At 44.6% G+C, this 19,016-nt stretch overlaps 1 non-coding gene and 1 pseudogene across 1 annotated transcript; both read right to left on the bottom strand.

Moving 5' to 3' along the window:
* Positions 1-3,353: 3,353 nt before the first annotated feature.
* On the bottom strand, positions 3,354-3,425 carry TRNAE-UUC. Its single transcript has one exon. It is a non-coding gene; the product is annotated as a tRNA-Glu (tRNA).
* Positions 3,426-16,295: 12,870 nt separating this feature from the next.
* Positions 16,296-16,574, bottom strand: LOC120246737 (annotated as a pseudogene).
* Between the last annotated feature and the right edge of the window lie 2,442 nt (positions 16,575-19,016).

The raw sequence follows: 19,016 nt of genomic DNA, 5'->3' as shown, positions 1-19,016 counted from the left end.
GATCTGACCCACCACAGCAACAGGGGAAACAGGTGCCAACATACGTGGGCACCTCTGAAGCAGTAGAAATGATCAGAGTGAATGCTGTGATTGGAAGTAGAGGAGAAAGAGCACCAAATGTGGTAATGACGGTGACGTTCATGCTGACGGCGAGGGCAACCTGTGGCCGCTGGCCCTAACCTGGGCCCAGCCCTTTACATACACTTTCTGATCTAACATTCACAACTCCATGACGGTGGTCCTATTATTACCCCCGTCCTAGAGTCCAGGAAACTGAAGAACAGATGAAGCCATTTATGTGAACAACACCCAAATGACCCTTTAAGGAATCCAAGCTTGGGAAGAGAAAGGTCGTTTTTGCATAGACTGAGTATGAATTGCCCAATCTGGGTGAAGCCCAGCCCTGAACTTTGGTTTGATGTGTCTCTGCCAGACGGCAATAGCCTTCCCTACGTTTTCTTCATGAGTACACAACAAAGTGCAGAATCCTAGGGTTTCTTAAATTGGGATAGATTAGGGGCGCCTGGGTGGCTCAGTCAGTTAAACATCTGACTCTTGGTTTCAGCTCAGGTCGTGATCTCACAGTTTTGTGAGTTCAAGCCCCATATCAGACTCTGCACTGACAATGCGGAGCCTGCTTGAGATTCTCTCCCTCTCTCTGCCCCTCCCTTGCTCATCTCTCTCTCTCTTTCAAAAATAAATAAACTTAAAAAAAATTTAAATCAGGATAGATTATCTTGACTGCTCCCTCCATCCACTGTGCCTGTCACTCTGGGACAGAAGGAAATTAGATTTACCCAATAAGTTTTGTTTTTCACAAAGCTATGTGCGATGATTACCCAGTACCCTGTGGTCTTCTAGGTGTTTGCAAATTGATTTTTTGATTATTTGTTCCAGTGATTTTCCAAGTATTCAGTGTTTTTCCAAGGTATTGAGCTTTACAATGTGGGTGAGTTAAATTTTATACTTGCCTTCTCTTTCCTATATTAATTTGTAATGTTGTGATTAAGAGAGTTTTTTGCATGCAGCATAGATCTCTGAGGGAAGATACATACAAATCTATAGGATTATAAATACAGATGTGGATGGGCATGCAACAATCTTCATTCAGACTCCCTCAGAGTTGATGCAAAAATGGAAGTATATTAAGAACCTGTGACTAGTTCAAATATCCCAAATAAAGATCCTCACTTTCTAGAAATGTTTATATAATGAATTTTTAAAAACCTCAAAAATTGTTATGACTATGTTCATGTAGCTACTCTGTGAACACTGACCAAAAGCCTGATACAAAATTTAAAAATGAATCTTTCTTGCACCCAATCCCCTTCCCTGAAGACAGGATTTTGGAGAGAGTGGTGTCTGGTCAGGACACCATACAGAGATTCCATTTTTTTATGGATAAATCTAAAGTCCAATACCAAGGAATCAGAGGAATAAAATCCCAGACCCAGTGCCTCACGACTAAAATAAGGGGCTCAATTAAGTGACTGTTAAGGACCTTTGGAGCTCAAATAAGCTATGAATCTAAAGACTGTATATGAGGATGATTAATAAAAATTATGGCAAAATGTTAAATGCAAGGCTATAAAAATGCCGAATATAACTCAAACAACCATCTCTCCACAACATTAAACTCTTTCATTTTATTAGGCACATCTTTAGAAGTATCACCTATGGACTGAATCTCAAGGATCATAGGCATCTAAGTATGTAGTGATGAAGCACTGGGTTCTACTCCTGAAATTAATACTACACAGTATGTTAACTAACTTGAATTTAAATGAATAAATTACGTACTTAAAAAGAAAAAAAGCTTTTGTCAAATCCTTGTGAGCCCCAAAATCTATTTTATGAAAATGAATTATTCATAGGATGAGTACATTTGACAGCCTTCATGCGAATGGAACTCACCTGCTAGATAAAGGCAAATTTTAAAAACAAACAAAAAAGCACAGTTCCCCCATGGCAGCCCTCTCCATCAGCAGCCCTCCCTCCCCTTACCCATTTAGAACCAAGAGCCCTGAGGACTGATGCATTACCCTTTGTTTCCCTCAACTCTAAATAAACCTTCAATATTCCCTTTATCAAATTCTCTGCTAAGAATTTGTCATCAAATTCTGGGCCCCTGGCTGATGGAGGCAAATAGCATTAATAACAAAATAAGGATTAAATGAAAAAGGTATATAAAGCATTTAGCTTCGTTCATAGCAAGTGCTCAATAAATATTACCTATTATGATTGGGCGTTTTATTTTCCTATCAATCCTCTCCTACATGATTCCATAAATGCAGATTACCTACTGATGATAAATCTCTCCTCCAAGCCCTTTATTAGGAACTTTGAATAAATGTATATTTTCACCGAGTACTTTTCTCATGAGGGATGACATTTGTTTTTGCATCCCTTAGAATCCCAAAGGACTTTTAAAAAAAAGAGCAAATTTCAAAGTCACATGGACACCAAGTTTTTTTCACAGTTATTCCTCAGTGTTAGTGGCAGTCTGGGAACAACTAGGAAAGCTTCAAAAAATTCAACACCAGTGGGAAAGGAGTGTGGCTTCTGAACGCCTTGAGACTTTTCCAAATGGCAAATGTTTGGAGAAGTAAGCAAGATAAATGATTAAAGCAGAGGAAACACTTCTTTGGGTAACAGTTGGAAGCTGTCTTCAATACGAAGATTCCTAATTCTAGCTCAGCATAGAAGGAGTTCCAGAAATTTTTAAAACAGAATGTGTCAAAGAAATGTTAGGGCATGAAAAGTAAGTGGGGTTGTTTTATTTTTGTTGTCGTTTTTGTTTTCTTGGGTTTTTGCCGTCGCCTCATTCCTCAATATTTTATAGTAACCTAAGTTTCTTTTCCCTTCCCTCTCCCTCTCCACAGAACTGGTTTAGTGAGCTCTTTGAATCGCAAACGCTACAGACTGGACGCTGAACTACATCTGCCCTTAAGAGTGTGTCTTTTCTGGCAACCTTGCTGTCCTTAATGGAATGGCTTTAGGCAACTTAAAAGCCTTATAATGTCCCAAAATGCATCATTTCTTTTGCTTTCAAAGAAGGGCACTTTTTCGGTCATTTGCTCCATATCCACAGTACAAGGAGCGATTACATCAGAAGAACCAGCTGGAACACGTATCTTCGCACGGGAACGATTTTCTTCCCTTGGGTTCATATGCTAACTTCGCACTGCTGGCAGCTACCGCCTTTCGGCCAGCGGAACCGGGTTAAGGGTGGGAGGCCGTGATTCCCTTCGGCTCCAAAGCTTTCCGGGTTATAGCATTTTCTAAAAACATCAGGCTTCTCCTGGTTAAGGAGAACTAAATTGATTTTTCTTTTTCCTAAAAGTCTTTTGGCGTTCCCACACCGGGAGTCGAACCCGGGCCGCCTGGGTGAAAACCAGGAATCCTAACCGCTAGACCATGTGGGAGACGACGAGTGTCGCTGTACATCTAGGTAAATTGAGTCGTTCACAGTGGCTTCCGCCAGCGCCGCCTCACCAGGCCTCCCGAGTCAGATCGGTTTCTGCGCCTGCGGGGATCCTAAGGCTCCTTAACCCTTTGCAGCCCGCGCTCGACTCCGCTCCTCGCGGGGAGCCGCTGAAATCTTTCCACCCTCGCGTCCTTTGTGATCTCATCCCGTCTCCTGGTTCTAGACAGCACGTCTACACCCAAGTACACCCCAGATTGGATGAGTCATTGTTCCTAGCTCCGCACAGGAAATCCCGCAGGGTGCAAAAGGGCTGGTTGTTTGAGGCTTAGACTCGGGAATAAGAAACCAGGCCTGCGTGGAGTCGTCGCACCGCCACCGCGGAGGCCACACTGCAGCGGGCGCGCCGACCTCGAGGGCCGCTCCCGGCGCGTCCCCGCCGCGGAGCAGCCGCACGGAGCCCCCAGCGCCCGGCCTCCGCCTCGGGAGCCGCTGCGCGCCGGCGCCCGCGCTGCCCCGGGCCGGCCGGGCGCCCCTTCTCGCCGCGCCGCTCGCGCCTGGCCCCCGCCGGGCCGCGCAAAGTTGATTTTTCCTCCCAAGAAACAGGAACAAGGGCTGCCCGCAAGCCCGAAACATTCCAGGTTCTGTTGACTCAGTGGTCAAAGGCAGGATTTGTGTCACCAAAAGTAGGCGATGGTGGTTTGCAAAAGTAGCTTCTAAACCTGGAGAAAGCCCCTCCTGCAAGCAGTCCTGGTTGATGGAAATTCTTTGTGGTTTCCAACCCGTCCTCGGGTTGAAGGAGCATTTCATGGGGAGCAGTTTATGCGTTAGCGACCTACTGTTTGGATTAGGCAAATACAAAGAGTCAGTTATTCGGGACAGCCAGGGTAGGGGAGCTATGGTTCTGGTGTCCTCGTTGTGGCTTAAGCTACACAGAAGTTGTTTTTGCAAGCGTGGACACTTTGGAGCCCATTTAAAAGCCTACTCCCCACCTGCCAAAGGAACGTGGAAGGCCCTGGCTCTGCCCCGAACTGAGGCTCTCTAAGGCTTCAATTGTGGCATTCATCAGCAAGAGGGGAGGGGCGACGAGACACCCGAAATAGAAACTATTCCGCCTACCATTGATTAACACAGATGAAGCTCCTTAACAAGGAGGGACCCTAACCCAACACCACCGGAACTTAAGCTCTGAAGAAAACCTAGAACCTACTGACTGCAGACCTACTATGTGTGTTAGACACATTCAAATACGTCTGCACTTGAAATCCTCACATTATCCCTATGAGAAAGGCCTTCTCCCAGTCTTTGGTGGCTCTTCCTGAACTCTGTTAGCATCTTTGAGCAGTTTCATTGGTTTGTTTTTTAATCAGTGACACAGTTGTCTTCCTTTTGGGGACATCTGTTTGGGAACACTAAAAGAAAAGTCTCCAAAATAAACCTCATCAATTACAGAATCCCTTAAGTCTTCTGCTTCTCAATTTAGGGCCAAGATTTCTCATGTACCTTTCAATTGTGTACTTCCATTTAATGATAATCTTTTTTTAAAGTGTCTTGCAAGTTTTTAAGATAAAAGTTCCCAGTGTAACCCATATGTTGGACAGGCACCATCTTTAGGATATGACCAGAATGCAATTTTATTTTTGTCTCTGACTGTCCCCAAGCTGAAATTTATTCAGTTTTTCTCCTTGCCACTGGGTGAAAACTTGGGCACTAACAGAAAGCCCTATGGTCACTTTAAATAAAAAAGTGCAGTCCAGGACGATACGCTTTTCAACAACTCAATCTTCATTCTAGATAGTTCTGCCCCACCATCCCAGATTGAGCATGATTTCAGGCTGGGAACACTGGTGTGAGCTGCTCTGGCTCCTATCAGCTCATATGATCCAACTGCGGGCTTCTCTCATCTCTGTTCAGTGACACCACACTGGTGTTCTGAGATCGCCATGCTGGGAATACTGCACCACAGAAATAGGCAAATGCACCAAGGCAGGGCTTTTTACCTGGCGAAATGGTGTGCTGATTAAAAAATAGTGGCATACTGGTTAAATATTTACCAGCACAACCTTGGGCCAAGGTCTACTGTCGAGGGAACAGGGTGTGATCCACTTCTTATTTTACTCCATGGCCTTCTTCCTTCTGAGGCTACAAGGCCTTCCAAGATTGGATTGTAGGGAGGGCAAGAGAATCGGGAACTGAAAGTTCCTACTGGACTGGTACTATCATAAGCCCTGAATGTGTTCTAGGGCTGACTCTCTTTCTCAGTGCTTCTCTGTGGCTTTACCAGAGGCTTCCCTGCTTGGGGCCTTTAGACAGTGTCTCCCAGGAGGCCAACAGTGTTCTTCTGGTGTGGGTCTTACACCAGTTGCACCAGCATCACCAGTGGCAGAGTTTAACTGCAGATTCCTAACTCTGCTCAGAACTTCCGAACAAGAACCTCTGGGAGGGGGGACTCGGGAGTCTGCATTTTAAGCAGCACTTCTATTACGGAATCTGGTCTGGATCACCCGGCGGAAAAACCAAGTGGCCCTCGGAGATCTTGGAAGGCAGGAGGTTTTTTTTACACCGGTGGGCTCAGAGGAGATCATTCTCCAGAGGTCTGAGCCCAGAGCATTAGCAGAGGGAACAATTTATAGCGCGTGACTTCCGCCTTCCTCATCAGTCAGGGACAGGTGTTTTCTTATTAGTCCTGTAGGCCACCTTACAACAGATGTTCCCTATCACTCCCCACTGCAGTGACTCTGACGCCCCTGGTGTTTAGGAAGCGCTGAACTACATCACTAAGTGCCCTAAAACTGTAAGTCTCTACAAGGCCATGATCCCTAAAGCACAATGTCCATCATTTCCCTTTCCTGCTCAAAAACCTGAAAAAAAAAAAAAATGGCTTCTAGTTGCCTATTGAGTTTGTGAAAGGTGAAATTAAATGGGGTAATTTATGTCAAGGGGTTTTATTTTTTTTTTTAAATGTTTTATTTATTTCTAGGAGAGAGAGCGTGAGCAGGGGAGGGTCAGAGAGAGAGGGAGTCACAGACTGAAACAGGCTCCAGGCTCTGAGCTGGCAGTCAGCACAGAGCCCGACGCGGGGCTCGAACCCACGAACCGCGAGATCATGACCCAAGCGAAAGTCGGACGCTTAACCGACTAAGCCACCCAGGCGCCCCTATGTCAAGGGGTTTTAAAATGGAGTCAGGAGGCCATTAAGGAGATAGGCCTTATCACTAGTGGAACCATGAACTTTTGAATTGAGCTAAACTGCAAATATTCCAAGGGCTGAGCCCCAACACCTGCAATTTGCTCCCGTAAGAGAGCTTGCTTAGTGAGAGCCTTAGCAACCAATTATATTCAGTGAAGACTAGCTTCCTGCCACCGGCACCAATCAAAAACCTTTTGTAGGGGCACTGGGTGGCTCAGTCACATGTCGGCTCAGGTCATGATCTCATAGTTTGTGGGTTCGAGCTCCTCACTGGCAGTGTGGAGCCTGCTTGGGATTCTCTCTTTCTCTGCTCCTCCCCCATTTCTGTTCTCTCTCTCTCTCTCTCTCTCTCAATAACTAAACTTAAAAAAAAACTCTTTGTAAACAAGCATTCCCTTTTTGCTTTAAAAATCCCTACTTTTGCTCCCTAATGGGACACTACTTGGGTTGCTACGAAAGTCTGTGTACCCTGAATTGCAGGTCTTTGATCCCTGTGAAAGCACACTCTTGCTTAATTATTGCCTCCTGACAATTTTAAGTTGACAGGTAAAATCTAAATCCCCTGCCCAAGGCTTTCACACTTCCCATAACCCAGCCTTCCCATTCCCGGCTAATATTATTCTCCCTGTCCCTCTTCAGCGAGCACATTCCAAATCACCCTCCATGCTCTGTCCCATGTGTACCTCGTGCTTTCCCGCCCTGACCCTTTCACTCCACCTCTCTTTGTACTGCCCTCCCCTCTTTTCTCTCCACATCTGACCCCAACTCCGAGGCTCACCCCCATGAAGCCACCTTGAGTCCTGCTGGTCACAAGTCACTCCTGTTTCTTCTGAATCCCAAAATGCAGGCCTTTAAAAAATGGTGACGTGTGCTAAAATGCCTTGCCACCCTTATTATTTGAGTTATTTAATAGGAAAGTCCATGAATAAAAACTGGACTCCATAATCCCCCTGGGAACCCAGCCCTGTGTTCAATCATTCTACCAAATAGTCCTTCCTTTTAACCAACTTAAATACTTCCTGCTGCACTTCTGTGTGAAAGCTGCCCCCTTTTAAGCACCAGCATGAACAAAATGTTCCTGGGAGGAGAAAAAAACGCACACATTTTTGAAGTTTAGCCAGACCAGTGAGTGAGCTGTGTTTCTTTAGCTCCGCACACAGAAAATAAGCCTCCTTGTTGACACAGGAACAGCTCTTCCTGTTCCCATGCATCTAAGGCTGCCTCACTCTAGCCTCATTTGATACTGGGAAAAAGCCCCAAACATCTTGTACTTGCCGGGCATCTATATTAGCCAAAGTGCTGGGTGCGATTCAGGTCTCTGCCTGCCAATCACTTAGGAGTTAGGATGGTTTCCATTTCAGTGCGCCCAGGAGTCACCCTTCCTAAGGGCATTGGAAGTAAGCACCAATTAAATTCCACTCTCCTGGGTAGAGCTCTGGCCAGCACAGACCCAGCTACAGCACACAGTTAACCTCAAAGCTCTTTTGGGTAACAGCACCTGCCCCTGCTGACCAGTTGGGGTGAGTTAATCTTCATGGCCTAACACTAGGTTCAGTTTCTAAAATTGGATCTGAGCTCAGGGGGCCACTGGGATGACAGTTTCCTTAGGGCTAGTTTAGATTACATAACTCTGCCCTTCACCTCTACCCCAAATCTAGTGACTCCTACTCGTCCTATGACTCAGGGCAAATACCCTTGAACTCCTGAAAATGGGTTAGGTGCTGCGGTGTGCATGCACCCCATTAATCTGGACGAACCCCCTGCTTTCCTCTGTATGGTGGCCTGTAAACTCCTGATCACAGGGTCGGGTTCCTATTCTGTTGTATCCCCAGCTTCTGGCACGCTGCTTGGCACACATAACCATTTACTGACCGAATCAATCTCCTAAAATATCTTTGGGGACCCTCATATAAGGGTTATTTATTCTTTAAATCAACAGATCACAGGAAGAAACAATTCAGTCAGGTAAACACAGCTCCACCGTTTGGTACCTTCCCTGACAGACCGACCAGCAACACTCAGTAAATGTCTGAGTGGTTGCTTACAATCTTGATTCATTCATTCATTCAGGAATTGATCAATCAGTCCCAGAGAAATAGTCTTAGTCATCAGATGGCACGTGGGTGGCGAGGCAATGAAGAGTCTCAGTGGGCCATCATTTCAGTATCTGATCAACTACAACAAAGAACGAGAAACCACAGCGCTGTCTACTAATATCCTTCCCCACCTCGCAGATACTCTTTCCTAATGCCCTCCTTTCATCTGCTCTGCTCACAGAAGACAGGAAGTCCTCTGGCAGACCATCCACATACCCTGTATGTTTCTTCCTACTACAGATGAGCCCTGGGGCAGAGACAGAACCTCTCTCATTTTTCTGGAGAACCACGCTCTGGGGTGGTGTGAATCCAGGCACTCCATGGCGTGGCATCTAGAAACTGTGCTCAGCATTGTAGTTTCTATGTGGCAATTGTTCAACTATTGAATTTATGGCCCTTTGAGACCTTCAATTAGTTTACTCTGCCACTTAAGTGCTAGGTGGAAATCAAGCTGTATAGGAGGTTAAAACTATTTCTGGTTCATTTCTGAATTTCCCACCAGCAGTTCTGAGTGGAGCGAGCTTTCTAAACTCATTTTCTTCTTTCCCCTTGAGATAATCTGTCTCAATTACCGTCAACAGATCCACAGCCTGGAATTATGTCAAGTCCAATGTTCATCATGGCACCCGGTATATATCTGACAGTGCTTGGTATAAAAATAATAGCTATCACATATAGGATTCACCACATGCCAGATAATTCTAAACCCTTTAATATATTAACATTTTAACTCTCATGACTCAATGTGATACGTACTAACATTACTCCCATTTTACAGATTAGAAAACTGAACACAGGAAGGTTAAGCAACTTGCTAAAAGTCTTATATCTTAGAAATGGTAGAAGCAGAATTCAAGAAGTCCTAATCTGGACTCTTAGTATCTAACTGCCTCTACTATTATACAGAGTGTATAGAACCGGAGACTGTCATTGACAATGACAATGCCTCCACAATGACAACATGCATTCTGAAGCCTGCTGGCATCTTCGAGGGAGAGTAAAGATGTTACAGACTCTTCTTACACCAATGAAAATAAGCATGCCGTGACCTAAGGCTTCACACATGCTGACATTGGCACAGGCATGGCACCCTGGCCCCTTCTCTCTCATCATCTTCCCATTTTCAGAAATACCGCTTTCAGGACTATCCAAAAACAAATTTATGTTTTCCCTCTCTCACAGTCTAGGATGAAAAATCTTGTAACCCTTTCCCCTAACCTCTCTTCAGAGTCATTGTTTCCTGATGATTAATTAGTTGATTCATGCAATCAGCAACCTAGGCACAGATTCACGAGGAGACATTCTGCCCTTCTGAAGCCACAGCCTCCTTGTGATCTGCACATGGATGACTGCTGAGCATCTCAAATTGCACATGTTTATTTTTTTATTTTAGAAAAAGAGAGACAGCATGCAAGTATGGGAGAGGGGCACAGTGAGAGAGAGAGAGAGAATCTTTTTATAATGTTTGTTTATTTTTGAGAGAACGGTGGGGAGAGATCAAGCACAAGCCAGGGAGGGGCGAGAGAAAGAGGAGACAGGATCTGAAGTGGGCTCTGTGCTGACAGCTGAGAGCCTGACATGGGTCTTGAACTCACGAACCTTGAGATCATGACCTGAGTCTAAGTTATGGGCTTAACCTACTGAGCCACCCAGGTTCCCCGAGAGAGAGAACCTTAAGCAGGCTCCCATCCCCCTGGGATCATGACCTGAGCCAAAATCAAGAGTCACTCAACCAACTAAGCCACCCGGGTGCCCCCAAAATGGACATGTTTAAAACTGAGCCCGAGAGCATCCACCACCCGCATTCCCCCCAGTCAGCTCCTTTTGCCACCGTCCCCATTTGCATTAATGGCAGCAACATCCTCCAAGTTGCTCTGGCCAGAAATCTGGAATCACCCCTGATTCCATTCTCTCTTTCTCCATCCAATCCCTCAGGAAATCCTATTGGCCCAATCATGAAAATACATCCAGAATTTGATCACTTCTCCCCGTTCCTCTGACCCAAATCCCCATCAGCTCTCACCTGGATCACTGAAATAGTCTCACTCCAGCTTCAACCCACAAGCTCCCCACCCCAACAGCCTATTCTCAATCCTGCAGCCTGAGGGCTTCTTTTAAAACAAATCAGATCATGTCATCTCTCTCCCCACAACTCTCCAATGGCTTCCCATCTCACACAGAACAGAAGCCAAAATCCCAACTATGATCTACAAGGCACTGCATGGCAACCACCCCTTTCCCTCAACCAAGTGCACTGGGCTTCAGCCACACGACTCTCCTGTCATCTTCACATCCTTTAGCTATGCAGCCACCTCAGGGCCTTTGTGCCTGTGTGGGAAGGAAAGAGCTGTCCCAGCTACATCTCCATAGCTTGCTCCCTGACCCCCCTCAAATCCTTTAGAAATTATCTTAGTGAGACCTTCTCTGACCACCCTATCCCAAATGTCAGCAATCTGCCTTTTCCTGACTTTTCCTGCCTTGCCTTTTCTCAGGAGCACCTACTGGCACTTGATATACTATGTATGTATGTATGTATGTATGTATGTATGTATGTATGTATGTATGTATGTATGTATCTGTTCGTCATCTGCCTTTCCTACCGGAGTGCAAACATTTCTGCTGTTTTGATCACTGATATATCCCCTGCCTCAAACAAAACTTGGGCTTTAGTGGGCATTCAGTAAATATTTGTTGGGCAAATGAATGCATGGAGACAGCTACACAGGTGTGTGGCTGAAGGGCACTCTGGGTAGTCTGGACAATAGCTACTACGAGAATTGGGAGGTAGAAGATCACTTCCTGTAAGGGCAATCACAGAAATGTCAAAGAGTACGTAGAATCTGAGTTGGGCTCCTAAACATGAGGAGCCTTTGGGCAGGTGTAGGTGGTGGGGAGAGCATGGCGTGTGAGAATGTAACATGAGCAAAAGCCCGAAGAAAGTACCCACAAGACACACTTGGGCACAGTGTGTCTGGAATGGAGGCTCCTAAGGAAGACAATGCCAAGAGGTCAAGCTGAGGAGACTGAGGAAGCTTCGCATGCAAGCCAAGGAGCGTGGGCTTCCACGTCCGGCCTCACTTCCCACTTCATGTGTCCACGCCGTGACGGGAGCTGGCTCTGCAGCCACAGCGTGTCAAACACCTGATGTGATCACAGGGCACAAGGAGAGCAGATACCAGGATTTCTTATCAGTCAGTCATGTTTACTGACCATTCACTGTTCTCAGAACCTGTGCTGTTAACTTACTGTTCCCAAGCACAGAGTGGCAGCTTCAACCCAAACATCAGAAGGCTGGGACTAGGACGTTTAGCAATGACATATTAGCATTATAAACAGAAAACAGGACAAATTGGAATTCTTCTTATAGTCAATGTTTTATGATTTTTGTTTTCTGCCATTACGCATAGATGGCTGAGACTCAGCAAATTAGAAAGCAGGCCAAGTAAGTATTGCCCCAAATCTTTAAGCAAATGTGATTTCAAGAGGGGGCGTTCAGTAGAACATATAATTAACTTCCATGCAGCTGAAAGATAGTTCCCAACCATTAGACACTGTGGAACCACAATATATTTCTTTGGAGCCACTCTTAGTATAATAAAACTTTTATAAAGAGGACTGGGATGTACTACTAAGTACAGGGTAAGTTAAGAGGAGTTGAATTTCCCCTTAGCAATCCTTTAAAATTATAAAGCTATTCAGACCACATCCGAACAGCGCTGTCTCCCACTGCCCGTGCCATTGGAGCCCGTGTTCTTGCCACCCTACCTAAAAGGAGACACTCAACAGCATTTCCTAGTGACCCTCAAAAAGCAGACTCACATCGACACTGCTGTTGTTAATCTAGCTTTTTCTATTATTTCTCTGGGAAAAATGCCAAGCAAAGGACAAACGATGCTTGTTAAAGTGGAAACGGAAACGCAAGGGGGAAGCCATGCAGCACATGAATCTGACCGGGCGGCAGCAGTATATTCCTGTGGAAATAAAGGAAGACCAACCAAATGAGAAAAGCAAAGGCTGTTTGTTCAGAGCTCGCTGTAGCAAGGTTGCCAGCCTCTGTCACTTGCATTCTGGCAGGGACTCAACGGCAGGCAGAGGAGAGGGTAAGTTTTATAGTGAAACAAAGGGAAGTCTTCAGGTGCACCCAGATTGGAGGCTGCTGGGGAAGCTAGAGGCAGGCTAACTAGAAGCAGGCCATCCTATGTGGTTGGTTAGGGGGTGCATATTTAGCTTTCTCTGATTGGTCCTCAGTTGAAAGTGGAGATAACATAGGGCAGTTGTCAGTGATGAATCAAGTTCTGGCCATTTGGGGCTGATTGTTGCAGGGGTTAGTGTTTAGCTTCCTGGATTGTTACTAGAGATAATAGTCTGATTTCTTACAAGCCTGACCTGTAGCAGGCTGCCTTCCTGGGTGTTTTCTTGGAAAGCATGGGTTGCCTCCCTGGGGAGGCTGGTGCTAGGTGTAGGTCAGAGTTCTATGTTTATATATGGTCTGGCCACTGTCTGTACCCTCGGTCTCTGATTCCCCAGAGAGTTAGCATCTCTGGAAGTTTCAAAACACCTCTTCAGGGCCAGACACATTATCCTGCTTCTCCTTACTCCTTCCTTCCTCTTTCCAGACCGGCCCCTCACCTATGGCTCAGCAACGTGGATTCTTCCTTCATTATGTCGGAACCATCCTTCCTACCTTGCCTATGTGAGCATGTGCTGTCCTTTACACTCAAAACCACTCTGAAACCACCTGATGACAGGCCTCCCCAGAATGTTCCAGTTCCCCTTCTTGCTGAAGTGTTCATATGTCATTCATTTTACTTATCATATGGTGTTAACATAAACAGCAGTGACCATGTCCTTTATCCAAGACTGTCGAGGGGCTGGGATAGTGCCGCACCCAGATAGGCATATAGCAGAGGAATGACGCTGATGTTGAAGACCTTTGCATTAGGAGAGTGGGAAGCAGCCATTCCAGTCCACCAGTCAAGACAGTTTCCAGTAACCTGTTTAACTTCATGTGGTATCTTTCCTCAGGCCTTCTTTCCTGTTAAATTTAGGGACACAGCAAACACATTTCAGAAGTGTGTGCATACTCTATGTTTGGGGGGAAAAAGTTTCCTGGCTCTGTTTGAGGAGTAGTTATTATATATGCATATCTTATCCAGCTACTGATTCAATTAAATTCTCACTTATGATAACTGTTTTTTTTTTTTCCTAAGAGAGAGAGAGCACAAGCGGGAGAGAGGGGAAGAGGGGGAGGGAGAATCTCAAGCAGGCACCATGCTCAGTGCAGAGCCTGACATGGGGCTTGATCCCACAGCCCTGGGATCATGACCTGAGCCAAAACTGAGTTGGATGCACAACTGACTGAGCCACCCAGGCACCCCACTTATAACTATTAAGTTAAAAGTCATAAGGCAATAATAAGAATGAACTAGGCCTCTCCACATTCATAATCTGAACAAAATAAACTGGGGAAGTATCATGAAGGCTGATATAACAACACCCCGTTCTAACCATGCCCATTACCTAGACCCGGATTGACACCTGGAACACCTCAGACCTCACCAATACCCACCACGAAAGCCTGATGTGGCATGAGCTTTTGTCCAGTTTCTGGTACCAGACTCTAAATACATTCCATTCAATTAAAAATAAATGAAGTTTGAAAAACATGTCCATTATTAAACTTTCAAATACTTACATAGTCAAAGTCAGTCACTGCTGTTTTAAAACAGCAACAATACATGAACCAGTGCCCTGTATTGAGATAATATTTGTCCAAGTTATCTGGGTCCAAATTCTGACTACAAAAAAGAATGGTCAGGAGGACTATTATTTATTTATAAACACCAAATCTTAAAACTATAAAACCACCCTGTTAATTTTTTAAGTTCTGAGCTTTTGCTCTGTTTTCTTTATCTCCTCTGAAATCCTCCCTTGGATACAGAAACCTCTCTGGAACTCAGCCAAGGACCAGAAAGAATACAAATAATAAATACCACTTGTCATTTGCATTATGCTTTACAGCTTATAAATCAGCTCATATACAATGAAGTCATGTGGACCACAAATTACGGGTGAAATACAATCAAACATCTGTGGTGTTCTATCTCTTAAAAAGGTATGAGTCTTCATCAGGGTGTGGGCAGACATGGGAATTTGCACAAGCTGTATCACAAGCCCATAAAAGTGTAACACAATCTAATAAAGTTGTCAGTGGGCCTATCTCCCTGAATCATATGAACATGTTCCATCCAGCGTACCCCACAAAATGGCCAGGTAATTGCCCATAGTACCAAGTAATAATACAGGATGTCCAAGTCAGCCTTCCATGGCTACTCCCTTCCCTGACCTAGACAAAGATATTAAGTTCAAGTTAATGCTGGAGACTCTTCAGGCAATTGCCCAACTGCCCCCAGATAACAAATTATTTCCTTCTCTCATATTGTAACCTCTGGTCAAACAGGCTTTTAAAAGTCTTGTGCTGGTTCTTTCCATTTTCTGCTCTGTGATGCCAGGGCATCACTCTGTAGCCACGCCTCTTTGCCAGCTGCCTCCCTGTTTGGTTCTGTCGGTAGGAGGCAGCAGGAGGAGACTTGGAAGTTGTTTACTTCCAGTTCCCGAGTGTGACCATGACCACACAGCACTCTTCATCCCAGCAGCAACAACTGTTTCATCTTCAACTGATCATCATCACCCCTCCCTGCTCGGAGACTCCCACATTAACTGGCCAGCATCCCCTCCCCAGAGGTCTGAGAACCAGCTCAGCAGAGCCTTCCTCCAAGCTTCTAAGTTTCAAAAACTCCCAGCCTTTTACTTTCGTTACCCCAGCCCTAGGGGTGATTGCCGTGATTCTTACCTCTGTGAAACCCTGGTGTTTCCTCTTTGCCTTTTCTCTTCCCTAATAACCTAACAATTCCTCATATTAAGTTTTTCATAAAAATGCCTGCTATGGTTTGTCTCCTGATTGGATTCTGACTAAGCAAAAGGCTAGTGAAGGAACTCTTTCAATCTGATTTCATATGAATTCTCTAAGAACACCACTGCTGGCTCTGTCTTCTAGAAGGTCTTTATATGTCTCTGTTAATTCATTCTCCAAGGCCAGGAACTGGCCCTCAACTTGGTAGAATCAGAATTGGCGATGCCAGCAGGTGAAAGCAAACAGGGCCTTCAATTCACTGTCATAAGGAAAGAGACGTGCAAGTCAGCATGACCACAAGTGAGCCGGCCTCAGTTTCATGGATGTCGGAAGACACAAAACTCCTGGATCAGAGACAAAGGCTTTCTTACTCACGGCAATAGTAGTAGCCAGAGTGTCAGCAGGGTGTCAGCCCCAATTATCACAAGACACTGAGAAGAGGGCTAGGTGACACGTGTACATGTAGTGGGTTGAGTTAGAGGAGAGTAACTCTAAGCTTAGGGAATCTAATTCTTTTACAAGGTGCAGTAAGCTTGCTTGCCCTGTGTTCCAGAGCTAGTACGTCTTTCAAGGCCAGTCGTTATACAAACATTCTTTTTGTTATTATTGTGTTTTCTGTTATATCAATTAACCCGTTTATTATAGGATAGCAATGTTTCAAGTGTGGAGCTTCTACTGGTCTTTCACCTGCTTCAGTCTTCTGATGGCCGGCTTTATTACGACAGCAGAAGTGATGTTGTGGGTCCAGGCACCACCCACTAAGGTTTTCATGCAGGAATCACAATGCCAGATCCCCACAGCTCATCTTTTCATCTTGGTTTTGCCACAGAAGGAGCAAGTGTACTTGGCGTGCTGGCTTATTTCAATCTTCTTCACCATTTTCCAGAGGGAGGTACCATAATGGGTCCCGTATTTACTGACAATTCTGACCTTCTTGGTGCATTTAGCCATGTTGCCGCAAACTAGGTCTGAGCCCAGAGAGCTAAACATTCTTGAAAAGACGGTCCAGAAGAAAGGAAACACTAGTGACCCTGGGAGAACTCAGCATTCATCTGAAACTTGCATGTAAACATATATTTACATAAGAATAATTAATTGTATAATTGAATTGCCTACGTTTCCACACCAGTGATTCTTCTATAGGACCTAGAATGGTTGAGTCTTTGGGTCAGGGTCTCTCCTTTCTTATTTAGTGTTAATATGTCTCTTTGAATCTACTTTTTTCTAAATTATAGGGCATCAAACCCTTTTCTCATTGACACAGATGTAATCTGGCTATATATGGTTACCCCAGTCCTGTTCCGGCCAGTCACTAAAGCATCCTGTCTCTCCAAAATGAACGTACTTTCCAGATGTTACCCAGTATAAGGTCTTACTATATGGAAAAGGCAGTCATGTTTGCAAGTAGTTAAAAATTACCTTACTCTCCTTTGGTACCATCTATCCCCAATCCCAAAAACCACTTTAGAGATCTAGTTTGAACATAAAATTGCTTTCTGCTGTTCTTCCTTAATATAGCACTAAGGAAATATATCTTCTATCCACAGAGCCTATCTTTATAGTACACATTGGCTTGTAGGATCTTAGGAAAAAGTAACACCCAAGATATTAGCAGACTGAGATTCTTGACTTCCTAGATCAATGCCAAACATGAGACTATTGCTGGTGCCTGACATATATAAGAAGCACTCAATAAATAGTCGTACTGTCAGGGCTCTAGCAAAAAGCAGAAACGAGTAAGTCCGTTTGTACAAAGCAGGGAGTTTATTATAAGAATAACTGTGTCTTCTAGAAACCCACAGGCAGGAATGCAGCCAATTTTGGAATGCCCACCCTGCCCTTGCTGCTGTTTGTATATGTGACCCCTGCTATTCACGCAGCTACTATGCCAGGTATAGTGTTTGTGTTGTGGCTGGAAAACAATAGGAAACACAAACTGATCAGCTTTTTTATAGCATAAGTCCCAGGGCTTATAGTCTAGTAGAGAGACACAAATCAAGTTATCACACAAGTAAATATAAAACTGCAGGTACGTGGTGCTGAGTGTGTAAAAGGGGAGAGCTTGGCCTACGGACAGAGGTCGGGAAAGGCTTTCCTCAGGATGATTGCTGATCAGAGATCCAAGTTTAAGCAAGCAGTAACAAGACACAGGGGAAAGGGAAGTACTTTCCAGGTATGGAGAAGAGAAAAGGCGTCCTGGCAGGAGGGAAGCATGGCAAGGAACCAGGACTGGAGCTCCATGGCTGGAAAGCAGCTGAGGTGACCTGCCCAAGATCACAATAAACCCAGGGTCAAAGCACAGGGATTTCAGCCCAGATTCACACAACTCCTCAGCTATTTTCATTCCCCTGCCCAGCCACCCCAACCAGCAAACATCATCTTCTTTCCACTCGAAACTTTTCTCAGGGATAGACGCCCATCAATTAATGCTCACTCTGAAGGAAGAAAACCACCAAGTAGACCATGACAAAGAAATGGAAAGTCTTGAACCAAAGAAACCCAAGACCTCGCTACAGAATCAGTTTGTTGTTTCTTTGTTGAGCGTGACCAGTCTGGGACTGGGGAGTCTTGGGAAAGATCCGTGTCAATAGTACTCAAAGTGTGGTTCCCTGGACCAGCAAAAGCAGCAGCAGCATCTCCTGGGAACTTAATAGCATTGCAAATTCTCAGGCCCAACCAGAGACTTAGGACTCAGAAACTTGGAGGAGGTCGACTCAGCAATCTGTATTTTAACAAGCAAGATACCTGCACACGCAGTGGTCTACATCAGTGGTTCCCAAACCTGGCAGAACACATTCATCACCTATGGAACTTGTTAAAATATTCCTAATGTCTACAAAAACCATAACCTCAGGGTATGAACCTATATTCAGATCATCAGCCTAGTTTGGGAGCCACTGGTTGATATCAAATAATAGTGTCTGACATGGTGAACAATTAATTTTCAAATGCCATTTTCCCTTTCTACATGATTAACGGTGATAAATACCACAGGCTCTACAAGTCTGACTCAGTACATAATTTGATAACTTATTTTGACTTGATACCTTTTTTCTTATTTTGATGTTTTTTTGATGAATGTCTCCTGTCTCAGTTTCATTATCATCACATCCACCAAAAATAGTATGAGATCTAGGAAGTGCCTACAAAATTCAAACCCTGTTATTTTAATTGTAGTCTAAAAATCTGTTCTTGAAAATGTCCCCAAGTTTCAAAATATCCAAATGAAAGCACCCAGCCTTGTAATACAAATCTGTATCTAATTCAGAACTTTTTCTTTTTCCTTCTTCTGCAAGGAAGTAGATGTTCTAACACAGTGATTTAGCATTGTTTTAAATATACATACAAATAAATATGGGAGGAACTGAGCCAATATTATGTCTAAAAGCAAAA

Source organism: Hyaena hyaena, unplaced genomic scaffold, assembly GCF_003009895.1.
Source record: "Hyaena hyaena isolate Hyena2069 unplaced genomic scaffold, ASM300989v1 scaffold_483, whole genome shotgun sequence".
In the NCBI taxonomy this organism is placed as follows: Eukaryota; Metazoa; Chordata; class Mammalia; order Carnivora; family Hyaenidae; genus Hyaena; species Hyaena hyaena.
Note: the sequence above shows the minus strand (reverse complement) of the source record. Positions and strands in the feature narration are given on the sequence as shown.